General features: G+C 34.4%; 1 long non-coding RNA gene and 1 pseudogene across 2 annotated transcripts in view; one reads left to right on the forward strand and one right to left on the reverse strand.

Annotated features, from left to right (window-relative positions):
* The window catches only part of LOC309663858, a 424,398-nt gene that overhangs the window by 269,877 nt on the left and 149,556 nt on the right, over positions 1-4,965 (forward strand). The window lies entirely within an intron of this gene.
* The window catches only part of LOC309663851 (TM2 domain-containing protein 1 pseudogene), a 44,804-nt pseudogene that overhangs the window by 15,403 nt on the left and 24,436 nt on the right, over positions 1-4,965 (reverse strand). The gene's annotated exons all lie outside the window — the stretch shown is intronic.

Genomic DNA, 4,965 nt, shown 5'->3' on the forward strand with positions numbered 1-4,965 from the left:
ATTTTGGAATGTTAAACCATGGAGCAAAGAAGAAGGCGACATTCCTAGTAATTAAGATCTAGGCTTTGGAATCAGGCAGAACTGGATGTTATTATAAGTTTCAATATATACTAGTTATGTGACCTTAAGCAATTTATTTACCTCTCTAAACCCTAGTTTCCTCTTCTTTCAAATGAGGATTATGATATGACCCAGCTTATTATGTTGTTGTGTCAAATGAGAGAATATACAGAAAAGTAATTAGGACCAGACCTCGTTTTCAATAAATCTTTTAATGTTTTTACTGTTGTTGTTGCTATTATTATTTGTATTTTAAAATTACCTAGGCAGAAAAATATTCCTAATACTGAGGATAAGAATCCTTAAAATAAGTTGAAAGAATTTGGCAAGGAGGCACAGATTCTTAAACTTCCGAATTTAAATTAATGGTGCATGGTGGCAGCTAGTTTTGGACCATAAAGTAAAGCAAACCAGTCTCATTTTCCTCTAGGCTCTTCCTTTTAAACTTTCTTCCATTTAAACTATGAGAAATGCCAGTAGAAAGTCAGCTATATTTGTGTCTAAGTTCTTATCCTGGGAGAGAAGAGGTCCTAAAAGGTGAGATTCTTTACTTTCCTGGGACTTAGTTTCATGGACTTTGAAATAGACAGTTGGAAAGATGTGCTCCAACATCCAAGGTTAAGGATGGAGGTGGTTTTACTGACCATAGCCACAGAGCATAGAAAAGGGGGAAGGCAGAATTTAAGTCCCAGGCAAAGGTATACCAGGCAAGAAAGGGGCAGTTCACAATGTTAAGTCCAGGAAGGAAGACAGGAGACTAGAAACACAGTAGATACCAAAGGTAAAGAGAGCTTGTATGCCACTGTGGACAGGCACGATAGAAGAAGTTTAGGAAATGAAGCCTGAAGCCATAATAATGGAAGGATAGTTTTTAAGGATAACTATACCCCTTGGTGAGGAAACTGTTAGAAATGATTCATTATCTTGTTCTGAGGTTGGTGATAAGAAATATCAGAAAATTGCAAGCTTAAAACTTCTTTTTCTTCCATAAAGGGAAAAAATATGTTATCTCTTAAGAAAATATGTTTTTGCATGTAGGACCAATCATTGGGCCAATCTCAGAAAGTTCTAGTACTTTATTTATTGATATGGAACCCAAACCTTTCTGTGTCCAAGATTCTCCCAGGTTAAACCATTTTAGAAGGTACATAAGTCAACCAGGACTTTAGAATAGAAATTAGAATTGATCACAGAGTAGAAAAGTGGTTGTCAGGGGTTGAGGAGGTGGGGCGGGGAAAGTGGGAGAGGTTGGTAAAAGGGTACAAACTTTCAGCTACAAGATGAATAAGGTCTGAGGATCTAATGTAAAACATGGTGACTGTAACTGGTGACACTGTTGTATAACTGAAATTTGTTAAAACATTAAAACTTAAATGTTTTCACCAAAATACATACATACACATATGTTGGAGGTAACAGATATGCTAGTTAAGTAGAAGGGAGGAAAATCCTTTCAAAATGGATATGTATATGAAATAAAAAGAAAAGTGACCACAACTTTCAATGTATGAGAAAGCACCCCATGGTCTAAAAGAATCAGTGTGCTTTAGTATAATGCTTAACAAACTAGAAGGGCTTGCTACTATTTATTTTTAATCTTAAAAAAAAAACTCAAAATCTGTGAACAAAACAAAATCTCAAAACCTACTTCATAATGTCAATCTCAACTCTTCTTTAAGAATCAAAATTCTAAAAAAAACAAGAAACAAAACATCATTATCAGAAGAAAAATCAAAGTATTTCCAATGCACAGGGCAAGAAGGAAACATTTGCAATGTGAGTCTGAAGTAACCTTGTCTTGTTCATAGTAAAGCACAGTGCTCATTAATGAAATATGTCAAGAACAAGTTGCATCTGGAAGAGAGCACTCTGTGACTGGAGGCTAAAATTTGTGATAGAATCATTTTTCTCCTGCAATTTTCCAAGATTTCCTGGATTTACTCAGGCTCTCCATGATAAGGTTATATATTTCTTGCGGTATTTCAATGTTTTCATTCATGATCTTTCATGAAATGAGGCATGCCTTAAAAAGCAGGGGCTGCAAACATTATTAACTATTAAATACCCTTTTAAAAAACTTAAGTATATGCCTTATTCTTTTTTTTTTATTATTTATTTTTGGCTGTGTTGGGTCTTCGTTTCTGTGTGAGGGCTTTCTCTAGTTGCGGCAAGCGGGGGCCACTCTTCATCACGATGCGCGGGCCTCTCACTATCGCGGCCTCTCTTGTTGCGGAGCACAGGCTCCAGACGCGCAGGCTCAGTAGTTGTGGCTCATGGGCCTAGTTGCATCGCAGCATGTGGGATCTTCCCAGACCAGGACTCGAACCCATGTCCCCTGCATTGGCAGGCAGATTCTCAACCACTGTGCCACCAGGGAAGCCCTATGCCTTATTCTTAACTAAACAAAATTAAATCCATGTTTGGTGAAATGGCAATTATTTTGCCAATTACCACTACTTGGTGTGTGAACAAATAATGAGGTTTGTTCTGTGGATTCCTTTTTACTATCATGTTGCTGAATTCTAGTTAAGAGGATAAAAGACAACCTAGAATAATAGAATATTTGAGCTATGAAGGGAAATTTAGAGCTCATATTTCCATCTTTCTATTTCATGAAACTAAGGCTACTAGAAGTAAAGTGACTTACCCAAGGCCTCAGAGCTGTTAAGATGAAGGAGTAATGAGCAAAGTAGGGGCAGATCACAGTTAAATGATAACCACTGTCACACACTTGTATAATAACTAATTTTACAAAGACTTACTATAGCCATATTATGTTTTCTGATCATAATGCAATTAAATTATCAATTAATTGCAAAAAGTAGAAAATCACCAATGTTTAGAACTTATCTAGTATGCTTAAAAATAGCCCATATGTTAAAGAAATCAATTGAAAATACTTTGAACTAAATGAAAATTTATAAAAATATATATTGAAAGCCCATAGAATGCAGCGAAAGCCTGTGTTAGGAGTTAAAATCTTAAAGTCTATTACCTAAATTACCTCCCTCAGAAGCAATAAAAAGAACAGCAAATTAAATACCCCCCAAAAGTAAAAGAAAGACAATAATAAGGATAAAAGAAAAAATCAGTGAAGAAGAAAATAAAAACACAGTAGAAAAGGTCAGGAAATCAAAAGTTTGGTTCTTTGAAAAGAATAATAAAATTTATAAACATCAAGAGTGAAGATAAGAAAGAAAAAAGGTAGAAAAGAACCAATAAGAGAAATGAAAAATGGGGCATCATTATAGTCCCTATGGAATCAAAAAAATAATAAGGGGATACAATGAAAAACTTTATGCCAATAAATTTGAAAATTTAGATGAAATCAATAAATTCCTACAAAAACACAGCTCTTATAACTGACAAATAAAAAGAGAAAATATGAATAATTCCATATTTATGAAAGAAATTGAATCTGTAACAAAAATTCTTTCTAATACTTGTAAGTAAATAACACCTATTTTATAGAAATTCTTCAGGAAATAAGAAAAAGAGGAAACACTTCCCAGCCCAGGATAAAGTTGATTATCAAAATCTAACAAGAAACAGCAAGATTTTAAAATTGCTGTCCAATCTTTTTCTGTAGTATGGATACAAAATCCTAATCAAAATATTAGCAGATTAAGTCCAGTTATACAAAGATGGATAATATATTACAATGAATTCAAGGTTGTTTAATATATATGAAAAGACAGATCCATTTTTAAAAAATTTTCTTCTAAAGACCATGAACAGGCACTTTACAAATAATGGTAGCAAATAAACATATAAAAAGGTCTTGACATAATTAGTCATCAGGGATATGTAAATTAAAACCACAATGAGCTATCACAACACCCCTAGAGTGGCAAAAACTAAAAGGACTGATATTTAATATCACCAGCTCTTCAGCTAGTAAGCACATGGAGCAACTGGAACTGTCTTAACATTGCTCATAGGAACGTAAATTGTTACAAAATGTTTAGAAAATTTTTGAGCTGTACCTACCAAAGTAGAACAATTGCACACTCAATGTCCAACAAGTCCACTTCTGGGTATATATTCAAAGAAATTCATATATATGTTCACCAAAAAAGATATATAGCAATGTTCACAGCAGCATTATTTATAGTAGCCCAAAACTGGAAACAACCCAAAAATCCATTAGCAGTAGAAGAGATAAAGAAATTGTAGTATTTCACACAAAGGACTATAATTATTCAACATACTGTTGAATCTTACAAACATTATGTGGAACAAAGAAAGCCAGATGCAAAAGAGTATGTATTGAATGATGCAATCTATATAAAATTCAAAAACAGCTCAAACTAATAGAACTGATAAAAGTCATAGAATTCAGAATAGTGGTTACCTTTGGATAGATGAAGGGAGTGACAGAGAAGGCTTCCGAGGTGTCGTAATGTTTTATAATCTGATCTAGGTAGTAGTTACATGAGTGTGTTCACTTTGTCAGAATTCATCAGGCTACACACTTACAATTTACGTGCTTTTCTGTATATACATTATACCTCACTTATTAAAAATTGGAAAAAGGAGGGAAGAGAATAACAAAATTTGGAGGCTAGAAAACTGTTAGCTGAGTGGTAACTAAAAAGACCACTTTTAGTTACCAGAATGAGAAAGGGCATTCCTACACCATCAATGGAGACAGCCAAGATCCTCAATAGGTCCAGTAACTGGCAACATCATCTGAAGTGGGGCAAGGATTATGGATGGGCTAGTAAAAGGAAAATTGGCTTAAAGTCATTGAAGAAAGTTGTCTCTCCAGCCCCATCCCATCTCCATTCTGTACCACCCTACCTTGGAGAAAACTGAGATTTACTTTCTGGAAAGTATAAAATAGAGAGTCTCTGGACAGGGGGAACCAAGGTATGCTTTACTAAAAATGGAAATAATACTTAC

Source organism: Balaenoptera physalus (genome assembly GCF_965194825.1).
Source record: "Balaenoptera physalus genome assembly, chromosome: 7".
Classification (NCBI taxonomy): domain Eukaryota; kingdom Metazoa; phylum Chordata; class Mammalia; order Artiodactyla; family Balaenopteridae; genus Balaenoptera; species Balaenoptera physalus.